This window comes from Rhipicephalus microplus, unplaced genomic scaffold, assembly GCF_043290135.1.
Source record: "Rhipicephalus microplus isolate Deutch F79 unplaced genomic scaffold, USDA_Rmic scaffold_12, whole genome shotgun sequence".
NCBI classification, from domain to species: Eukaryota; Metazoa; Arthropoda; class Arachnida; order Ixodida; family Ixodidae; genus Rhipicephalus; species Rhipicephalus microplus.
In genome coordinates, this window is record NW_027464585.1 from 46690900 (window position 1) to 46715225 (window position 24326).

Sequence of the window (24326 nt, forward strand, 5' to 3'; positions counted from 1 at the left end):
ATAGTCTGGTGGAGCAACTCAGCTACAGCGTTAAGGAGCATGCGAAGAAAACCAACCCCAGACAACCTGTTCAATTGATTTTTGAATAGTCTTCTGCATAATGTGTGAGCACAACCCTGCACAAGTATACTCTGGGCAATGTTCAGCTATGGTTATTTTTACAGTTTTGGAATGCGTCAACTCATATGGAAGCAGTTTTTCAGCCCACCTAGACAAAAAAGCCTACAGCAGTGACAACTCTGCACGGTAATGCGCTAAGGCAAAAACTGCAAAAGGCCACAAGCCTTCGACTCATGTGTAAACACCAAACCTTTTTCTGTCTGCGAAATCCTGCTAGAACATTGTTAACAATGACCTATTTATGTGACAGTGGTCAGTTGCTTTAAAATAATAAAAAAATATCATCATACGTAAGAACTTCTAAAACCCTCAACTAATAATTATGTTGGTGGAACCTAATAAAAGGGGTTACGGTCAAACATAAGAAATTGCACAACACAGGAGCAACATACGAGCCTACGAAAATGGCTCGTCTTTGAATATAAAATTGCTAATTAGGTTGACTTCAACATAAAACTTGAGAAGGGCCATAAAAGCTTTTACTACCATGCCCGCGGCATTCGTGAAGGCAGCCACACCACTCTCGTCAGTGCAACTTCTTATGTAAAAAACGATTCACCGAGCAGGACAGAATAAAATAGGTCCTCAACATAAACCAAGAAAAAGTACCCATCGAAGGATTCCTTGAAGAAAGCTGATGATGCATGGGAAATTCTCAGTTTAAAATGGGTTTCTCATCACAACCGAGTCCACCCGCTTCATTAAAAACTGACTAATCACGTTCTACCAGATACCTCAATCACTCACAATTGTCCTGAATGAAACTACCGGCTTATGCGTGTTGGTCGCAAAAACACAGAAAGGGTTTTCTTTTTGCTAGCTGCAGTATGCAATAGACTCTGCTAGTTGTGCAAGTTACTGAGGTGACAAGTCCTTACTCAGTGCCACTGCCTCGAGGCTTCTCTTGATTGGGATTAAAAAAGCCTTTGCTAGTCTTTGGCAATAGATTTTTAACGCCCTTTGCTAACACCAAGGAAAGTCAACAGTTTTTCTAGGTCTTAAGGTCTTCTGCTGGCCTCCGAAAAATCCTATACTAAGCTCTATTTTTACTCTTTACATAGCTTTTTTCCTATCCGTTTAAACACGCTGAGCGCTCGTGATGTGTGCCTCCTCTTTGCTTTGTGTCTGTGTTTACTCCCGCGCTCCCAGTTCGCTGGACCATCATGAATTACCAACTAGCCCACGTTTCCATTCTATTGTACACTGCTAATACCTGGACATCAAATGTCTAGGAATTCAAATACTTTTGAAGTCAAGAATATCACAAGTTATTCGGATTTTCTTAAGCGTGTCAGGATGGTGTCATAACATATTGAACTTCACTATAATGAATAGAATATTTTTGCTCTGAGTTAACAGGTGCTGTTTCAATTGCCATGCATTTGCACTGATTGTCAAACACATAACAAATGATCTAATAACCAATGCCTCTACTTAGTAAACAGAAAACTTGTATAATCCAAATGTGGTGTTTTACTGCATCTCATGAAGAGGGTAACATCATTCAGTAAAATCATTGCTGGTGATCTCCATAATCATTGAACTAATTGAATTTAAATAATTAGTATCGATGTTGTATTTTGTTGCATGTACATATAGTAGCACAATATTCATCCTCTTTTTTATGCCTGTGCATTTCATGATGGGCACTTGAACAACCCGGAAGTCGTAATAATATTGCCTGTCTTTGTCATATATTTCACTCCGACTTAGCATAGTGTTTGATGCAAGATGCCAAAAGATATTCATATGTCACATCTCCCATCCACCACGGAGAGGTTTTTTTAAGGCTATTGTTTAAGGCAGTGACGTTATTCAGAATTCTGTTGTAGAGTATATGAACAATACTGTTTGTTTGTGCATGACGCTATACCATCGGTCGCATGTACATGCTTTTTTGGTCTACAAATGTAGCTTTAAAAATCATCAGTGTAAATACGGCTGTCTTTATTTAAATGTGACGTAGTGCATTAAAAAAAAGAAACTCTGTATCTCTATTCCGACCCGAAGGTAAAGGGAAATGGTGCCGTGAAGTCAGGGGTGGATCCAGCTAATCATCTTAGAGAAAGCGGGGTTGCTTAAAGTAACACCAGAGAGAGGGGCGTGGTCATTACTTTTTGTTTTTTTACTAACTCAAGAACTCTATTATCACAAAAATACATAAATACTAATTTTTCAACAATCTTTAGATACCGGTTGTGCACCAGAGGGCTGAAAATCTGCTTACAATATCCCAATATTCAAATCTGGTGATAATACTCAGCCCAATAACTACAGACCAATCTCTTTGACGTCCATATTCTGCAAACTTCTCGAACATGTGCTATTCACAAATATAATGGCTTATATTATTTTAAATACCTTGCCCCTAAACAACCAACACGGTTTTCGTCAAAATTTCTCATGTCAATTGCAACTTTTCGAATTAACTACTGACCTTCATTCTGTGCTTAACTCTTCCCGTCATGTCAATGCCAGATTTATTGATTTCTCAAAGGCTTTGGTAGGGTCCCCTACAGACGTTTAGAACAAAAAATTCGCAATCTGAAGCTTGAAAACAATACAACACAATGGATACTGGAATTTCTTACTAACCGCTTCCAATCTGTAAAACTAAAGAGCTACATCTCTAATCCTACTAGCGTTTTATCCGGTGTTCCCCAAGGCTCGGTTCTTTGTCCTCTTTTGTTCTTAATATACATTAATGACATAGCATGTAACATAGGTTCGCAAATTCGGCTATTTATAGACGACTGCGTAATTTACAAAGAAATAACTTGCCCTGCCGATAATATTATTTTACAATCTGACCTCGATAGGCTGGCCGAGTGGTGCTACACGTGGCTGATGGAAATTAATATAGAGAAAACTAAGCACTTGGAATTTAGTCTGCTCTAATCTCTTTGCATAAGTCATACACCATATATGACATTCGAATTGATTCAGTACAATCCTTTAAACTAGATTACTCACATTGAACATATCACTACTAAAGCAATAAAAAAACTTGGCATCCTCAAAAGGCGGTTATACCTTGCAACCAAAAAAAACAGACTGCATGCATACGTTTCCCTGATAAGACCATCGCTGGAGTATGCTTCAATGATATGGCACCCTCACACTGAAAATTTAACTTACCTGGTTGAATCAAATTCAAACAAAGCTACGCGCTTCATAACGTCTTCATACTCACCGTATGAAAGCGTAAGTTCCATACTGAAATCGCTCAATCTGCCCTCCCTTGCCACGCGCCGTAAACTTGCAAGGCTATCTAATTTTCACTCACTCTTCCACAGCAACTCCCAGTTTGCGCGCAAGCATATCCTCCCATCATCAAACATTTCAGCCCGTGTTGATCACCTTGACAAAGTTAATCCCATCTTCCCGAGAACGAAAAAATACCAAAACTTGCCCTTAGCCCTGTAAATAACCAACTGAAATTCCTTGCCAGCTCATGTAGCCACTCTAACAGAATCATCATCCTTTCTGAAAGCAGTAAAAGTGTTCTTAGAAGTTTCAATCGATTAATGTAGTTATGTGGTGGTGTTGTTTATGTGAATTACTTGAATATTTTTGTGTGTGTTATTCGCGCCTACACTTGTTACCTGGAGCCAATTGTATTTTTATTACCGTACCTTTTCTTCTGCAGAGTTTATATATATTGTTTTATTATCCTTATCACCACTGTTGTGTGTACTCTTTTTTTCATTTTTTTTTTCATTTAAGCTTTATATAATGATGCTTCTGAATACTTAATGTATCTTACACAGGTTGAAAATCTTCCTAATCCCCCCCTGAGTAATGCCCTCCCGGGTCCTTAGGGTACGTAAATCAATAAAGTAATTAATTCCCGTGTGCTTAACGGAATCCCACTCACTTGTCCCAATTGGTAATAACAGGTGGACGGCAAGCACAGAAGAGAGGGGGAGGGGGTACTGACAGGCTTGGGGGTGGGGGCCCTTCTGAATCCGCCACTGCGTGCAGTTCTGCACGAGATTACAGGATTGATACCGAACTTCTGGAGCCACAATATGATGGTTGTATTATGTACTAGTGCCCTAGTTTCGTGCACTCAGAGAAATTATGAGGTCAGGCTAATTAAGCTTTCTTTTGAAATAGTGCATTTCATAACCAGATTTTAGTTTTGTGACATCAAACCATCGCACTTAATTTTATTAATTCTTCTCTAAACCAGCACAGAGGTACATTGCTTGACAAATTCTGCTCCCAGTTTTTACATGTGAATGTGTAATTCACAAAATTTATTGCGTTATTTAGCAGTGAATTTTTCAAGGCCTTCCATATTGCCACGACCTTTTCTTTTTTCAGATTTGTTCAAACGAGAATACAAGTTCACCAGGGAACGTTTTCTGCATGGGAGGATGTTTGAAACAGCTGGTTATGTGTTCACGTTTGCCCATACACACACCTTTGCAAATCAACAAGATTTCTTCATATTCATTAGGGCAAACTAATTCTATATAATTGTGCAGCAGTCCTAGAGCTATACTGACAAAGAAATAATGTTCAGGTCAAATATAAATGTTTAATAAAAGTTCCTGACAAGAAAAAGTAAAGCTAGGCGTCTCTCATAATGTTTTGGTGGTTTTGAGACGCTAATCTCCACATATCACCGAAAATGATAGGATAACCTTGCCCGAAAACGTTGCTTGTTATTACTACAAGCCTCAAGAATCAATATAAATATTCTGCAATTAGAGACAAGTGCAAATCTAGAAAAAAGTGCCTCTTAAAACCAAACGACGGAGCACATAAACATTAATGTCACTGAGCACTTTTACTAAATATCCTATCCAAGATTGCAGCAAAATAAGCACCTGCAAACTTATGGGCTAGTAATAACATCAGAATGCTCAGCTTGAGGTTTTCGGTGCAGAAAAAATAAATGAATTATAAAAAACTACCACATGTTGGATGATGAAGCCAAGACAATGCTTTATTAGCAGTTTTTAAAATGCTTATCTTTTGGTTCGTTTCAATATTGTTCCTGACTTAGCTCGTTGTGCACTTGGCTGGAGTGCAGATTCATTTCCACGACTGTCACTTATCCTCCTTTGAGGTCCTTGCCAGCAAGTACACCTACTTGTAACAGACATGGCAAATTACCCCACTTCCTTCTTTATTTTTCTGTACAAGTCAAGCGGCAGCCTATATTTCCGCTCCCAAACAAAGGTGGCGGTGAGTAGGCTGTGCATGCATGAACTTCACTGCATGACTCGGGCTGCAATTCAAAGCATAAACTCTCCTAAGAAATTGTAATAAGTGTTCACTTTGTTTAGACTGCAGGTATTTAAACAAAATTGGTTGAAACACAAAATAATGAAAATAGGTGTGCATTTTTACTGTAAAGTATCGCACAGTTAAAATAGTGTGAAAAGAACACTCGCAGATAGAGCAGCTCAATTGGTGGCAAGCGTTTTTTGGTTGTACGGGTAGTCACATTCAATGGGCCTCTTGTGCAGCCCTGGCAGTGCTATGAAAAAAGCACATGCTTGTACCTCCATTCCAACTTCAATCGCGAGTGGGCACAGTAAATTACAGAGCAAGCGGCCCTTTTTACTTTAGAGGCGATCTCAAAATATGTGCCAATGACCGAGCAAGCGCCCCCTCTCCTCCCACAATTATTTTTCGACCTGTTCTCAACTACGGAATCCTGCAGCAGCAGTTCTTTGGAACCAAAGTTCTGAGAGTCATTATATATGCGCAAGATTTTTTAACACTTTTACAGTTGATTGATTGATGAGTGGGGTTTAACGTCCCAAAACCACTATATGATTATGAGAGACGCCGTAGTGGAGGGCTCCGGAAATTTCGACCACCTGGGGTTCTTTAACAACACTTTTACAGGGTAATGCCTCGAGGCTGCATTCTTGGTTGTCACTCAGAATGGCGAATTACTCCACCTCCACATTTTTTTTCCTATGAAATTCAAGCAGCAGCCTATATGTCCACTCCCAAATAAAGGTGGCTCAGTTTCTACTCCCAAATAAAGGTCTGAAAATTTGTAGAACATCTTTAAAGCCTTGTCATAACACCTTAAATTTCACACAATGATTTTCCTCGGGTCTGTAAAACAGTAAATGCATGCGTATTCAATACAGCATTTCATTAGAAACTGAGGTGTGCATTTTTTTAAAGGCACTACTATATTGAATTAGTGTCCGAGACCAAGCAAGGGCCCCCTTCTGATCATCTTTCAGCGTTGAGAGGCGATTTTTCGGGATTTCACAGTAGTATGAAGTTGGAGGTAGTGCTTGGGCCAGTGTGCATCTCTCACTTTGAAGTACTAAGAACCTAGACAACTTGTACTCTTGCGCAAAGAGATGAAACACAGCATACCAAATACGTTTGCACTGTTTCAAGTTTTAGTTCACCATGCTGAAACTCGTATGTCCATCAAAAAAGTTGTGTAAATGAGAACAATCTTCAGTCATGTGTAGCCTTTGAGCTTATGAGGACACACTAACCACGTTGCCAGTGATAGTCAGCGTGGTTATACACTGTCGTCCTTTATGAAATGGAAAACGGGAGCACGTGGCCTGCGCTCAGTTGTGACAGGCTACAGTACCATCAACCTACAGCTTAAGAAAGCATGCTCGCTTCTGTTTTTATCAGCGCCTATCTAACGGCCATAATTCAGTCTTTTGTTTGCCATTAGATGCATTCAAAAGGTGATGTGCATTGTTTAGCGGTTGTTTTGGTTGTTCCAATTCAGTTAATAAATAATGGTAAGAGAGTTATGACACAAAAACTTGACGTGTCATTTTTTTTGTTGCAATGAGTGGCTAATGACCCAGTTATTTTGACTGCAAACCTTTTTAATGAAGCGCACAACAGTTAAAGTGTTGAAAGACATTTTCATAGTGCTCTGCTCTGTCGTATGAACGTCGCCTCCCAAGGAACCACAGTGCTGAAGACTTGTGAGACTGCATTTTTTTGCTTGTTTGAGAAAAGCAGTGCAGGGGCTCGTTTAAATTTACATGTAATGTGTGTCTGTTGCAATAAATTGTCCTCTGTGTCATGCTTTCTATCCTCCATCCTCCTAGGATTATACGCATTGAGATGTGGTACACCTAATATTACAACTACACTGACTTTCATTTCTCTTTGGGCCAGGTGAAAGAGTTGGTCAGCTACTCTACATCAATTTTGTTAGTTTTTTTTTCTTTGGGTGTTGAAAGGACACTAAAAAGCGAAATAATTTTTTGCATACTATTGAACTATAATTTCATAGCACCACTCTTACCACGACACGATGCTTGGTAAGTGCGAAACTGCGCAAAGAAAATGTCTAACGAAACTCCATGGCATTATTAATATTGATGGCATTTACTAGGTTCTACTTAGCTTATAATCAATAAAAATTAAGGACATTGTCATCTGTGGGTGTCATTGACCTAGCATACGAAGTTTCAGAAAATATCATTGAGCCATTCGCAAAATTATGAAAAATACATTTAAAAACTTTTGACATCACGCATGGACATTTCGGCCCAACTTTAAATAGTGAAATTTCAACCCTAATTTTCTCCGCTAATAATGAACTTGGGATAGTGAAACATATGGTATTGGCATTAGAGTTCTCAGAGTGCAGTTTGTCAATCTAAACAAGATCACTGTTTCTCTTCAGTATCCTTGTAAAGCTTCTCTAAAATACACAAAAGAAGCTAGTAAATCAAGTGCAAAGCTGCACAGCAAACTGATGTTGGGAGTACGGAGTTTATACAATGTTATTTCACCCATGTCAATTTGCTGCAGTGAAGGGAACCAAACTGCTCGATGCAACAGCAGCAGAAGCCTATAAATCCCTCCAGAGTTTCATTCCACAGTTTCAACCACATGGGTACATAGTGGCAAAACGTGACATTTATTCAACTTGTTCATTACAACTCTATCTTAAACAGACACTAACAAATGCATTTTTCTTGGTTTAAACGTTCTTTTTTTATCTTTCAGTGGATAAGTTGTCTTGAGGTAACACTAATATTATTGAAAATAGAATCATTTCGAAGAATGAATTCATTAGCTCTGCTGCTAGCCTCCTTTCTGACATGCATTCATGACAATTGAATTAATTGGCAATTGTAAGAAGTTTCACCCTAGTAGTAAACTCACCATGCACCACCCTTTCAGCTAAATCAACTTCCTAGATATGGTGGTATCTATTGAAATATTCTTTAATGTTAGGTACGAAAAAAAAGACAAATCCTCTGCCCACATCATAAACATATAGCAGGCAATACCAATTAGAAAAAAAAATGAACAGGGCAGAGCCGAGTGAAATTTGAAGAGGAAGGATGTGAAGGAGAAGCGGACTCTACCCCTAGTTGAACAGCACAAAAAGAAATAAAAAAGATGTTGCTTTGGTTTACACTGGTGTCCTTGCTACTGACATGTTTGGTCAAATTTAATCTTCAGTGTTGAATTTTCGTGATGCGCATCTTTATGGGGCTGTCTTGGAGTTCTTTTTTTTACAGAGAAATCAAAGGTTACGCTCTACATAATGCCAACGAATAGCCAACTATGTTACATTGACTACATAAGCCATCATCTATGACATGGCAAAGAAGAAATATTCCTCACACAGGCAAAGCGTTTAAGAAGCGTTTTTAGCGACGACGATCACTATGCTCACCAATTAAACAAGCCAAAGGAGACATTTGGCGAATTGACCCGCACAACACTCTGAACAAAATCCAAAATGAAGCTTGAAAATGAGGAAATCATCACTAGCTACACATATGCCATAGCACAGCCTAACCAGCCACTAGCCTTCACAAACAAATACCTAAACGCACTTCTAAACTTAAATATCTTTCGCAAGTATTACCTAACATTACCTAGCAACGAGCCGCTTCGGATAACGTTCCCCGACATGCTAGTGCATGCAAAAGTAAACCCGCATTTTTTTGTACAGATAATACCTAGTTGTCATTCAAAGTTTAAGCCCTGCAAACACCTTCAATATCATGTTAGAATTAAAAGCACTAGAAGTGATTTATGCATAGTAAAAAATCTACGCTATTTCCTGCCCACTTTATTCCAAGTGCCTGCTTAAATAATCTGCATGCCATTGAAATAATCATAGCGCCGAGCTATTCAATTCATGGGCCAAGCCATTCATTCAAGCGCCAACTCAATGAGGCCGCGTGCCAGTGAGTTTATTCCAAGTGCCAGCGTGTTTATTCCAATTGCCAATGACTCTAATTCAGGTGCCAGACAGTTCATACCATGCACCAGAAACACATAGTTTGCCACTTTACATAGTAGAAATTACACAATAATGTTAACATGGAGTCCCGGGAAAAACTTTTCTCTCGCGTATACATGCTAGCGCTTAATAGAGTGCGCAGCGCCATTTACGCCTAACTTTTTTGTGCTATATCTTCATAATAAAAAAAACAGTGTGTATTGATTGCATTTACAGGTACCAAATTGTATGACGGCTTTGGCTACTAAAAGCAGATGGCATTTGACTACTTAATCACTGAGGCACTCGCAGTCGTCTGCTCAGCCCGGTGCGAACAACGGTGACCAACAGATGATATTCTTCCGTTCTTGGAACCAGAAATAACCATTTAAAACTGAACTTGCATTTATTTAGGTTCATGTGGAATTAAGTGTTTTATGAAAGCATCAAAGGTCATACCACTGTTTTCATGCCAAAGACGACGCTATATTGTTGCTAAAGCATGTTCGCTTGAAACACGTGTTCATCGAATACACGTAGTTCTCTTGGAATAAAAAGATAACACATAATATGAATGTAAATTATGACTTCCGTTTTCCACTTCAGGATCATGACTTTACGTCTTATGTGCACTGCAGGACGAAAACCTCTTAAGAGGTTCTGGTCCTGCAGTGCACATAAAACATAATTAGAATCCTAATTATCTCTAATTCACTCTGCTTGTGAGGGTCCCTTAATTTATTGAGAATGTACCTGCTTTTATTCATCACTCCCCTCGGCCAGGTTTTCCATATATTGGTATGCATTCCGGCACTCTAATTACCATAATCTGTCTTTCCCATTACATGACCTGGCCCAGTCATGAAATCCAATCATGAGCTTTGTTGACGAACATAAAATACTCTTTAACATGTTTCTGCTTTTAGAAGCGCAGCTCCTTATGGCGTGACTTGCGCGTCTCTCGTAATGCGTAACCACCAGTGGCACATACCCGAAAGAGCAGTCCTTAGAATGTCCGCTGGATGGCGGCACATGTTTATGAAAAATACATGATGAAAAAAGTGTGAGATGGCTGTACTTGGAGTGTTCACTCAGATGGACGGGCGGAGGGAGGGACATACAGATGGACGGACGGACTCATGATCGCACGGACAGACATACAGACAAACAGACAGACAGACAGACAGACAGACAGAGAGACAGACAGACAGACAGACAGACAGACAGACAGACAGACAGACAGAGCGGTGGACGAACGGATAGACAAACGAACAGACAGAGGGACGGCCGCACGAACAGACAGATGGATGGACAGACAGGCAAACGAACGAACAGACAGACGGAAGAACAGACGGACGCATGGATGGACTGATGAACGCTTCGCCCCACCAATTATCATTCACGCCGTGGATATGCTGCGGTGTTTCTCTTTTGTTGTCATTAAAATGACCCCACCGGGGCCAAGCACTCATCTACAAACTTGTACATAGCGAAGTATAAGCACTCCAAACACGGTTCGAACAGCGGCAATAATTTTTTTTTCACGAATACAAGCGGCAAATACCGAAAATAATGATTTATTGATTGTTCCTTTTATTCTGGCGCAACCCATCACGGGGTTTGGCGTTTAACTCACCCAATTCAGCATGCCGACTCCTCGTTTTCATCTCCCCGTTTTCGCATGTGGCCTTCTTTGCTTTGTTTAGGTTTGAGGAGAGGGTATAAAGAATATAAAAAAATGCACTAAGGTAGGCAAGAGATGACTTCTGGCCTGGTTGGTACAACATATGTGAATTGTGTTGTGGTCATTTGCCCATTGTTAGCACCAGTGTATGTGGGTTTCCTTCATCTTGATAAATCTGCCCTACACAATTCAGATAGGTCGGCAGTTGCAGTTTTGGAGAAGTCTGCATGTTGAGACGACGGCACTAGCAACAACCCGTGTTCCCAAATGTTTCATCTCTTTAAGCTTGTCTTCCTCTCAACTTCTGTGTTTTTTGGTTTCATAACATGACACTTCTGATTTTAAAAAATATTAAAATTGGCACAGTTTTGTATATATCGCGTTAATAATAGCCTATTTTTGTCTGTATTTTTGTAGATTTTTAATGCACCCATTGTCTTGGTTTCTTTTAAGCAATTAATTGACTGAGTTATTGAACCAACAATTACTCTTCATTGTTTATTTCCTGCCATCTTGTGTGTACAGACTAGTACGTACTATACTAAGACTGAAAATATTCATTCATTCACTGTTTATTCAGACAAAAACAATGATTGCCTAGGTTGAAGGGACTAAAGGCAGATTACCTCTGTCTGACTAAGGTCCCCCCAACCATACATTCGCTCAGGTGAAGTGGCACAAAGGATACAAATTTCATTCTGCTTTTGATTGAAGGGACACAAAATTCAATTTCAACATGTATAACAAATGTCGACACATAGGTTTTAAAATAACACATTACAGTCATCACCACTTTGCAGTACCAATATATATATATATATATATATATATATATATATATATATATATATATATATATATATATATATATATATATATATATATAAATGCAACAAGGAGAAATTTCTGACAAAATTACTAAGTACCATAGAGAAATACATTTGAAAAGAAAGCAATAGAGCAATTTTCATCTAATATGCACAAGCACGAACGACAAAAAAGAAATATTTATAATAAATAATACAGTTAGGCGCCTTACAAGGAAGGAAGTACATCTTAACTTCTTTCTTCAAACTGTTTTTAGTGTTATGTTCTTTCAAAAGTTCACGGACATAGCTATTTTCGTGGAGTAGATAAGGTATTTGATATGATAAAGTTCGCTTACCATATGTTGTTCTGAAAAAAGGCAATCGACAACGATCAAATCATATTTCATAGGGAGTATCGCTTGGGTAGCAATGCTTCATATAAGCGCCAACGGTGTTTCCTATTTCTTTATTGACAAATAAGCTGTGTTTTAGATTGTATAATTTGTACACAGTAAGTTTCTGAAGCTTGCCAAAAAATTGAGGAGTATGTTCTCTAGGTTGAAGATTTTCTATGTAGTGTACAGACCTTTTTTTTTAAAACTAACAGCCTGTCAAGATTTTTTTTTGAAGTTGTGCCCCAAATTAAAAGCAGTAATGTAGATGGGAATGAACCGAAGAATTATATAGCTGGAGCTTTAACCAAATTGGAACTAGGGACCTAAGTTTATTTAAAACCGAAATCGATCGAGACATATTCGCGTGTACTTTATTTAGTTGAGGTGTCCAACTCAGGTGCTCATTAAAAAGTACACCTAAAAGTTTAAACAAAGAGACTCGTTGGATTTCATTAATTTTACACCAGAGAGAAATCCTGTAATCTTCACACTTGTTTTTGCTCTTAAATAAAATAAATTTAGTTTCACTAACATTCAACTGTAGTTGGTTTGAATCTAGCCAGTAAGAGAGTGAGACCAGGCATTCATTCGCTTTCTTCTCAAGATTTTTAGACAGCTGCCAGAGAAGAAGAAACTTCTATCATCTGCACACAGAACAATAGAAGAAGCCACTGGCACATGAACGATATCATTTATATAAATAATATAGAATAGATGTCCAACTATAGAACCCTGAGGCACACCTAGTGTTACTGGTTTTAACTAGGAATTGTACCCGTGAACACATGTATATTGTAACCTGTATGTCGAATAGCTACGCACTAACTCTAGAGCATGCAATACCTCGAATGCCATAATACGGAAATTTTTTGTTCAGAATATCATGCTTAACCGAATTGAATGCCTTTCAAAAGTCTCAAAATATTCCCAGGGTGAACTGCTTGCTGTCTATATTTTGAGCGATTTGTTCTTTAATGCCAAGTAATGCCATTTCTCTAAAATTCTCTGCTTGAAAGTCAAATTGCTCACAGACAAGTAGTTCATGATCATCGAGAAACTTGGTGATCCTTATTTTTATTACGTTTTCTAGCACTTTCGAGAATAAGGGTAGCACCGATATTGGCCGGTAATTATTGAAATCATTGATAGGGCCTCCTTTATGTAAGATTGTTACCCTCACAGTTTTCATAGCAGCTGGGAAAATGCCTGTAACTTGTGCTCTGTTGCAGAGATGTTGTAAAGGTGCCGCAAGTAAATTTGCAACAAAAGTTATTGGAATGGCTTTGCTTTCATCGTTACCGGCCACAGTATTTTGTAGCCCCTTAATAAAAGAATAGATCTCCAATTCACTACAAGGCGATAGAAATAGAGAATTCATACAAGAGGAAGCTATGTATTTTTCAACGTTTAATTGCTTGGCGGAAGACAAATATGTACCAGAGGTTCATACAAGAATTCATACAAGAGAAAGCTATGTATTTTTCAACGTTTAATTGTTTCGTGGAAGACGAATATGTACCAGAGGTTAAGAAGTATGAATCGAATTTATTTGACAAAGCCTCTTTACTGTATCAGACACCATAAGTCACCAACGTGCTAGGAATGGTATTTTGTTCTTGACCAATTAGAGAACGTAATGTGTTCCAAACTTTTTAGGGACATCACAAACAGCAAGGAATCTGTTTTTATAACATTTAGCCCTAGCTTTCTTGAGATGAGACTTTAACTTGTTTCTCACTTTCTTATACTCGTTAAGAAGCGCTAAATCTTATAGATTATTAAATTGATGGTACATGATATCTCGTGTTCTATTCTCTGATGCAACTCTTTTGTTACCTATGGTTTTCTACTTTTTTGTGTATTTTCGCATAACGTTTAGGGAAAGCTTCTTCGTAGCAACGCTTGACCTCTTTCAGAAATCTATCGTTTGGGATGCTTGGGTTTTCTTCCTCGAGAACATTTGAAAAGTTTACAAGCTCGATCATTGAGCAAAAGGCAGAGAGAGCTGTTTCATCAAACCTACGATAAGAAACAGGAGCAGTACGAGTTCGGCATATTCTGTTTTTTTTTAGCAGGAAAGATGCAGAAAATGGGTAGGTGGTCACTCAAATCGCTCGCGAAAACTCCAGAAATAACATCATTTTTATCAGTTAGTAACACACTAATCAAGCAGGGTTTCACTTAGTCCTGTAATTCTAGTTGGCGAATATATTACATTTCCACAGGAGTATGATTCGATCAAGTTTAATAATTGATCTGATTGTGGAGTGTTTCTCAATATATCAATGCTAAAATCACCAACAAGAACAATAGGCAACATTCTGTAGACACATATTCAAACAGGGAAGTAATATATTAAAAAAAGGTTTAGTATCATATGAAGGGGGCGGTAAACCGAAGCAATAACTGTTCTCACGCTCTTAACAACAACGGATTCATAATTTGCCGCAACACCCGAAAATTCACCCAACACATCATAAGTAATACCATCCTTAATATACGAAGAGGTTCCTCCACCTCTACCATCGGATCTATAAACACCTTCTGATCTATAACCAGAGAAGTGTACAACATCCTGATTATTCTGAAGCCAAGTTTCCGGAAATGACATGAAGTTAAAATTGTAGTCAAGCGACTCGAAAAATGAATCACTTTCTAGTTGTTTGTTCTTCAAGCTTCTAATAATTACATGGAAAAGAGACAAGATATCATCTCTACTGCTCATGTTATCTACTAAAAAATTGAACGAAGAAACATCGTGATACAGAATCTTATTGTGGTCAGTCATCGAAACAGAAATGCAAAAAAGGAAAGCAAGAACGCAGCGAAGTTATCTGCGCTCAAGCAATTTTATCAAGATCTACTTCGCATTCGATGCGCAATGCACGCTGGCCAGAAGCTTTACGTAAAAAAAATTTTCCATTCTTCTGCCACACAAAATCATAGTGCGATTCCCGGGCCTTTGCCTTTTTTATGAAAGAAACAAAAAGTATTATGTTTTTACACTGTATCAACGATATTAAGATATTTAGTAATTGGGTCTTTTTATTTTATTATTTGCATGTGAAGTGCCGGAGGCATGACTGCTGGCTAACCAATCAAGAGTTCATTCCTGGGCGAAATTGAAAAACGTTCTACCCCTCCCCCGCCGACGCTCATCGGGAATTTTTTTCGGTGGTTCATTTATTCAAATAGCAAAACAATTTGAAAAGTGGGCCAAATGTGACGCATCACCCTAATTTGTTATGCAGCACTGAGCAGCTGACTCGTCCGTCACTCAGGGTCAGCGCAGCCGATTTTACCTGGTTGAAACGCTCCCGCTGCAGATCGGGCACAGCAGAAGAGCGATGCGTGATCCTAAAACCAGCAATGGGTTTAAATTATGGTGGAACTATCACTTAAAGCGCCCGAAAAACAGACAGGAAGAGATTGATTGATTGATTGATATGTGGAGTTTAACGTCCCAAAACCACTATATGATTATGAGAGACGCCGTAGTGGAGGGCTCCGGAAATTTAGACCACCTGGGGTTCTTTAACGTGCACCCAAATCTTAGCACACGGTCCTACAACATTTCCGCCTCCATCGGAAAAGACAGGAAGAGAGTACAAGCGCTTTCTTGCAACTAAACTGTTTATTAGAAAGGGCAGAATATATATGCAGGCAAATGAAAAACACGGCGCATGCGTGTGCAGGCAAAAAAGTACATCCATGGCACATCGATAACACATTGTAAAAGAAGACAGATTATCTCAGAACATAATCTAGAAAAACAAGCTCTTTATTGTGCAGCAAAACCGAAGGCTCGCTGACGCATTGTTCCCCTCTTTTTCTTATGTGAAAAGCTTCTGTCAACTCACGAGTTAATTTATTTTTAGACCGAAAAATCACTTCAGTATCCTGAAAAAGAGGATAACAACCGCACTCTCTGCAATGAGCCACGAGATGCGATGCACCCAAAGATTTCAAAAAAGAATCGTGCTCTCTGAGACGAACATTGACGCATCTTCCCGACCGACCGATATACACTTTACCACAGCTAAAAGGAGTCGTGTAAACAAAGTCGTGTAAAAGGAGCCCGTTGCGCAGTCCCCGAACTTTTTGCTGTGTTTCATGCGACATTGCGCAAACTCTCTGCGCATGCGTGAACAAATAGACTGCAGTTTGCCTTTGGCTGAGAAAAGCACATCGACTTTATATCTATTAGCTAGTTGCTTAAGTTCACGTGAAGTCTTATAAAGGTAAGGAATCACTGATATCCTCCTACCTTTTCTACTCTCTTCACGACGCCCCGAGTGGTTCCCTTCAAGTTTAAGTTTCTTAATCATGTTGTTACAAACGGACGTGATGACATCATTAGGATACCCTGCTTGTACTAGTTTCTTTACTTGACTATGAAAGCTTATTTTCCTTCTGTGTTGACAGGACTTTTTTAGAGCAAAACCCAAACTCGTAGTAACGATACCTCTCTTCACCAGCTTATAGTGGGTCAACCTGTAACTGAGTATAGGCTTTACGGATCTGAGACAATAATACCAGCAAACATGCTGGGGTTCGAAGATCAAGTTATGATGTAGAAGTTGCAGTTGATTTAGACGTGGCAATTCAAAAGAAAAGTTTAGTTTCTTGCCTGTTTCTTTAACAATCTTGAAAATATTCACAACATCTCGCATAAAATCTGAGGACGTAGTGAACACAAGAAAATCGTCGACGTATCTGAATACGCGAAGCGGAAGTCCTGAAAAATGATTTTGAAGTGCTACATCAATTTTTCTGAGAAAATTTCGCTTAAAATCGGAGCAACTGAAGAGCCTATGCATATCCCTGATCTCTGGACAAAAAGATTGCCACTCCAAGCCACAAAAGTTGACTTCAGGTAGAAGCTCAGTAACTCTAGAAAACTGGATATATATAAGTTCCAAACTTCAGGCTGAAAGACAATTCATCATTATCTTGCACGATGCAGCTTTGCACGATGCACGATGCAGCAAAATTCAACGCAGCTACCTCCTCAAACACAGTAGCGATGACCGGCGATTCGTGCTTAATACGTTCTTGTCTTCAATCTTTCATCTTAAATGTTTGAGCAAAACGATCTCTTCACATGATTGAATTTCATAGTCATCATCATCAATGAGCCCGCCAACATTGAATGCGGGACTTCAAAGAACCCAAAAATGCCATTATTACTATTATTATTATTATTATTTATATTATTTATATTATTTATATTATCATCATCATTATTATTATTATTATTATTATTATTATTATTATTATTATTATTATTATTATTATTATTATTATTATTATTATTATTATTATTATTATTATTATTATTATTATTATTACTTGCAGAGAAATTGCAAGGCTCCTCTGAAAATGAAGCAAAGCCACAGTCACGCGCATCTCAGCACTGCCTTAGAACACTCGTATGTGAGGCCTTAGAACAAAAAATATGACATAGAGGAGATGAACAAAACCATAACTACATTGATTTATGAAACGCAACTGCATTTAGGTTAAAGCACAAGAGCAAGAAGTAAGCAAACTCTCTCAAATCTAAAGAAAACGTAAAAAAGAAACAGCAATCTACAAAAGCTACTCACTCAAGATCTAAAGCTCAACTAACTGAGCTAAAAGGGCTGAATAACAAAAAAAATTGCCGACATGGGGATTTATTGCACCAAAGAATTAGATGAATAATTCAAAGAAAGGACAGAACATGACAACAGGAAACTAATTACGAATGCCTACTTCAACAGATAGAGTAACATAATCAGCAGTCTCAACATCTATAGTAAGGTGGCAGAAGACTTTTATTACAACTCACAAATAAACCACCTAACAGAAAAAGAAGCCAAAGTTCAACAAAACACTTCAACTCCATGAGTAAGTATAAACAAAGTTAGAAAGAAACATAAAATCAGAAGCCTAACCAGGAACGAATTTCCTTGGATACCCTACCCTGAGAGAATGTAATACAGCCCTACAAAACATGACCAACAAAAAATCATGCAGCGAAATTGTTGACCCGATCAAAGATGGAGATCTCGTGTTCAACAAGCTTGTGACACTTTCTGCACAATGTTTCACGTACTGGCAAATCAAATGTACAACCGAGCTGTCGAATACCAAACAGAAAAAAAGAGATGAAAGATTTGAAGAATTATACATAGATCAACAGATGTCCCACTGTGGATCATAGTCATGCGCTGCCAAACTGAAAAATCTGCGAAATGGTACAGATCCATTTACTTAGCTTACAGAGACTAATAAAAGGCATTCAAATTGGTAGAGATACTAGCAGCCTTAGAGTAGCAAGTGCATATTGCATGCATGAATACCCTAGCCGTATCAACAGAGAGTCCACGGCAGGCAGACAAACAATGAACTTTATCAAGGTCTCGAGGGGCCACAAGAAAAGTCCCTTTATGGGGGAAGAGTTGTCGCAGAGCAGAAAAATTTTATTCGTGAAGTGGATCTGGCAAGAAGAGAAAACCAGAGCAATATTTACAGCCTGCTTAGCAGAAGTATTTGAGCCACCATGTTGATAAGAAACACGAATAAACATTTGCAAAGAATATCTCGGTACATACGCTTTGCAAATGACATTTTGCTTTTCAGCAGTGGTGCCATTGAACTACAATGAACTGGGGGTCTAAACCAACAAAGTGTTCAAGTAGAGTTACAGATAAATAAGTGAAAGACAAAAATCTAATCTTAGGAAGCCAAACAACAGAGCGAGAGTTCGCAACGGCACACTAGAATTCTTACAATATATATGTATTTGGGTGAGATATTCACAGGACACACTAATCGTGAAAATGAAATTCACCAAACAATATGGATGGGCAAAAGCTTTAATGGCAGACACTCCCAAATCATAAAAGGCAATTCACAGCTGTCCCTAAAGCAAAAAGTGGTCAACTATTGTATGCTGCGAGTACTAACATATGGTGCCGAACCTTGAATGACAGTAAAAAAGAAGGGGAAAAAGTCTAGTACAGATCAACTACTCAAAGTAGAACCAGAAAATGGTTAGCATAACATAGAGATATTGAAAAGCAGAGCTCAATAGAGAACAAAAGGGCTAGATGACAGTCTAGCTGACATTATTAAAAAAAAGATGGACCTGGGCAGGTCAAGCAATGTGAGGGAGAGACAAGTGACCAGTTAGAGAGACTGCGTGGCTACGAAAAGATGAGAAAAATAGCTGAGAAAGGCAGAAGGCTAGATGGGATTTGCACGCATAGGATCAAATAAGCTTGCACAGGGTTAGGAAAATTGTAGGTAACTGGGGGAAGCCTTTGTATAGCATTGGACATACAAAAGGCTGATATACAAGAACAGCATATGTTATCGAGGTTGGTTTAACCAACCTAGGCACATCGTAGGTTGGTTTAAATACCAACAGGTTATTCAACTCACATTTCAGTGCTACCGCTTACGTATTGGTAGGTAGGTATTCGTATTTATTTCAGACAAAGACAAGTAATATGTACATTTGCCCTGTCTAGGAGGAGTGACAAAAAGGCACGAATGCCTGACTGGGTGTCACACCCCTTTTTAGACACACACAACTCAATTATCAGTGGCATTTATCTAAGCAAAATACACAAGGTTACATATTGTATACATATTTTGGCCAAACATATACAGGATTTTCTACATATATACATTGTTCTATATACATATGAAACAGAAAGATTTGCTATATACATATACAGTATAAACTGCAGCAAGGTAAAAAAAAGAGAAAAAAAAGAAAAAAAATAGAAAAAAGAAAACAGAATTATTCTTGTATTGATAGGAGATATGCAGTTAACTTTCTTTTGAAGCAATTCATGTGCATCGTTTCTTGTACCAAGTTTATCACGGTAGGATGATGATTTAAAAAGTCTGCTATAACGTAAGATTGTTTTTGCATACCATAGTTAGTTCGTGTAAAACCTTTAACATACCTAGTTTTTCTGGTTTCGTAAGCGTGTCCTTTTCCCAGAAATTGTCGAAAAAAACTATCGTGGCATAACTTTATTTTCTGAAATATTGTAATGCCTAGCTTCTTTTTCAGTATGTGTTGCATTGTTAATATAGTGTTCGCTTTAAAAAGTGGAGCGGAGTGAGTTATATATGGCGCATTTTCAATAACTCGCACAATACGTTTTTGTAGGATATACAGCTTTTTAAGATTTGTTTTTGTTGTTGTTCCCCACACAAGGAGGCAGTATTGTAAATGGGAATGAATTAGTGCGTAATATAGCTGGAGTTTTAACCAACGTGGCAAAAGTTGCTTTGCTCTGCTGATAATACCTATTGAACGTGAGATGCGTCTTGTGAGGTTATCGACATGAGGAGACCAGCTGAGATTTTCTTCGAAAAGAACACCGAGAAATTTATGTATTCTTACACGCTCGATGATCTCGCCACGGAATTTCAACTGTACGTCATTCCTGATTGACTTATTTCGGCAGCGAAAAATTATATATTTAGTTTTTTTGGTATTTAGTTCTAGTTTATTTACAATAAGCCACTCAGATAAACTATTGAGCCATTTGCTAGCTTGCAACTGAAGAATATGCAGGTTCTCTCCTGAAAAAAATACATTCGTGTCATCGGCGTAAAGAATTATATCTGGCGTGAACGGAATATTACCTATATCATTTATATATAATAAAAAAAGAAGTGGTCCAAGGATGGAACCCTGAGGAACACCGTATTTAATTTCACCTAAAACTGATTTTGAATGATTGGTGTCTGTGTATTGGTAGCGGTTTGTCAAATAACTGCGTATAAGGTCAAGAGCAAGTCCCCTAACGCCATATTCGCTTAACCTTTTTAATAAGATATCATGCTTAATAGAGTCAAATGCCTTTTTAAAATCAAGAAATATCCCTAGAGTATACTTTTTGTCTTCAAAATTCTGAATTATTTTTTCTTTGATACTTAAAAGAGCCATTTCACTTGACTTCTTTTTCTGAAAGCCGTATTGATTGCCTGTAAGTACATCATTTTTAGTGCAGAAATTCATAATTCTTACATTAATCATTTGTTCGAAAACTTTTGAAAACAGTGGTAGTACCGAGATTGGTCTGTAGTTGTTCATGTCATTTCTATCGCCTCCCTTAAATATAACTGTTACTCTAGCGATTTTTAGTTTATCAGGGAACACGCCTGTAGCCAAAATGAGGTTGCATATGTGCGATAAAGGATTGCTGATACTGTTGACAACTGCTTTTATCGGCTCGGCTTTTATCTCGTCCTGGCCACATGCGGATGCATTCTTTAACTTTAGTATTTGGGATTTAATTTCATGTTCTGTTGTTGGTTCCATGAAAAGAGACTTCAAGGAGTTATGCATAATGTATGACCTGTAATTATGCCTGTCACAGTTATCACTTACCGATGCTCCACATTTTAAAAAGTGTTCATTAAACTTATTAGCCAAAGATATACCGGTATAAGTTATATCACTGTCTACAATTTCAGAGACGCTGAGTGGCTCTTTTTGCGGCAGTAGGCCTTTTAATGTTTGCCACACACGTTTGGGGTCATTTAGAATGGTTTCGAACTTTCGTTCGTAATAACAATTTCTTGCTTCTTTGATATCATGCCCTAGTTTGTTTCTAATTTTCTTATAAACAGTTAGGAGATTAGGTTGTCTAGTTTTAATGAATTGACTAAAAAGTCTGTCTCGTTCCTTCATTCTCCTTAGAAGCACCGTGGTAATCCAAGGTTTCCTACATTTCTTGTTTTGTTTGATAGTAGTTAAAGGAAATGCTTCATCATAAAGTTTTTTAAGGTGATTGATAAAATAATTATAAGCAATGACAGGATCCGTTAACTGATACAGATAAGACCATGAGGTTTCACTAACAGCCGTTTGAAAAGCAGCAACATTGCTTTTGTTAATCTTTCTAAGTTTAAAAGCTTTATTGGCACGCATTCTATGTGTTTTTGAATGAGGGTTGAAGAAAACAAAAATTGGCATGTGATCACTGACATCAGATATCAAGACACCTGCTTCTATGACATTCGTTTGTGGGATAAAGCATAGATCAATTAGAGTTTCGGAGACATCTGTTACTCTTGTCGGTACATCAATTACATTTTCTAGGCCGTAAGAGAGAAATAGATCAAGAAGAACTTGTTTGTTGCGTTCTAGAGACAGCATATTGATGTTGAAGTCACCCGTCGTAACAATAGTCAGACCGAGTTCGGAACAAAAATTCAACATACGTTCTAAAAAGTTAAAAAAGGCATCTATGGCACCAGAGGGCGGCCTATAAATTACCACAATTGCAGTATGGTAGCACTTCATCATGAGGGATTCGTAGTGTGGGTTTACGACTGAAAACTCTGTCACAGTTTCGAAATGCAAATCGTTTTTGATATAAAATGCTACCCCGCCTCCTCGCTTTTCTTTTCTGGATACGGTTGTACATCTGTAACCTGGGAATTGTACCTCATATTCATCGGTGAACTATGTTTCAGAAAAGGCTAAAATGTCAAAGTTGTATTTAAAATCATCAAGAAGCATGCAAACGCGTTCTTCCTTACTTTTCAAGCTTTGCGCATATAAATGCAGAATAGACAAATCGTTTCTAGAGCATGATGCGGCGGAAGCCTTAAAAGCGTCCTTATCATAATATACCTTGCCATTTTTATACGTCACGTGCAATGACAAGCAGCATGCATGAGAGCCCTATTTTATCTTTTCGAGGTCATCCATCGTGATAATCCGAATTACACGATCGCGTGGGCTATGGCGAACAAACAATTTACCACTCTTATGCCACACAAACTGATATTCTCGTTCAACTGCTCTTGTTTTCATCTTCCAGAAAAGCTGTTTGTTTTGCGCTGTTAGGTTTTCATTCAAAAATATTTTTGATTTAGTTTTCCTCAGTTCACTTTTCTTCGTTAGCCAGCTGTCCCTAATCTTTCGCGAAAAAAACCGAACCAAAATGGGCGGAACCGTCTCTGTTTTGCTTGCATTATCAGTTTTTCTCTTGGGTGGCAGTCGATGAACGGCTTCCACATCCTGGTCAGAAAGATGTGGGACGTCAAGGTCATCTGCTAGCCTATTAAGTTTGTCAAGCAAATTCTCTCCTGTATGATAGGGCACACCGTGTATTTCTAAATTTAGTCGTCGGCTGTACTGATCCAAGTCATTAAGCTCTTGTTTCAGCTTTCCGATTTCGAAATCGTTCACTTTGACCTCAAGTTTATCCACGCGTTTTTTTAGTCCTGTAATATCGGCATTCTGCTGTTTCATCTGCGAAATGACCTCATCGTATTTCTTAGCCATCTCCTGCACTGCTTGTTCGACGCTGTCAACAGTTGCCTTAATTTCATCTAGTGCATCTACTTTCACTTTCATTTCAATAAGCACAGCAAGTTTGCGGTGTATTTCGTTGATTTCACGAGAAAGGTCCACTTCAGTTTCGTCGTTGAAATTTGTTGTGTTATGACTTCCTCGAGGCTTTGTGGTTTTGCACGTAGCGCATTTCCAGGTTTTTATTGTGGCGTCTGTCTTTTTTCGATACGCGGATAGTGATACCCCGGAACAATTTCCAACATGGTAATGAAAGTTGCATTCGCAGCATAATAAGTACTGCTCTTCGCCATGAAATGATTTATGGCAGGCAAGACAAGTTTCTGGCATTGTGCGTGCTAACACAAGCTCACGACACAAGAGACACTCAAGAGGCGAGTTACTCAGCAGCAGCGGCAACCACGGGCTTAATGAGCACTAGGTATACAAAGAATAAACTAACCTGTAAACACGAAGAAATCATTCAGCACCGGGCCATAACAGCACGTCGCCACTGCTGCCGAGTAAGTGTGGTCTGTTCCATCGATGTCAGGCTCCTTTTGTAGGCGTTTCGTGGTGACGTAAGGGTCACGTTGATTGGTGTAATCTTCTCGCTAATTTCCAGAAGTGTGGTTCCGGTCTCTTGATATGTTGCGTTGCGCGTCAGTAGTGATGCAGGTAATCCTGTAAACACGAAGAAATCATTCAGCACCGGGCCATAACAGCACGTCGCCACTGCTGCCGAGTAAGTGTGGTCTGTTCCATCGATGTCAGGCTCCTTTTGTAGGCG

General features: G+C 38.5%; 1 protein-coding gene and 2 long non-coding RNA genes across 8 annotated transcripts in view; 2 read left to right on the top strand and 1 right to left on the bottom strand.

Annotated features, from left to right (window-relative positions):
* LOC119166787 (chymotrypsinogen B) overlaps positions 1 to 24326 on the bottom strand; it is a 1014345-nt gene that overhangs the window by 756779 nt on the left and 233240 nt on the right. The gene's annotated exons all lie outside the window — the stretch shown is intronic.
* LOC142783846 (uncharacterized) overlaps positions 1 to 24326 on the top strand; it is a 577947-nt gene that overhangs the window by 185665 nt on the left and 367956 nt on the right. The window lies entirely within an intron of this gene.
* LOC142783848 (uncharacterized) overlaps positions 1 to 24326 on the top strand; it is a 156416-nt gene that overhangs the window by 40416 nt on the left and 91674 nt on the right. Inside the window, exon 3 of one of the 2 annotated variants that reach the window (XR_012888518.1) lies at positions 4450 to 5044. The exons of the other annotated variant lie outside the window; for it this stretch is intronic. This is a non-coding gene — a long non-coding RNA (uncharacterized LOC142783848). Of the gene's footprint in view, positions 1 to 4449; positions 5045 to 24326 lie in introns of those variants that run through there. 2 annotated transcript variants of the gene reach the window in all.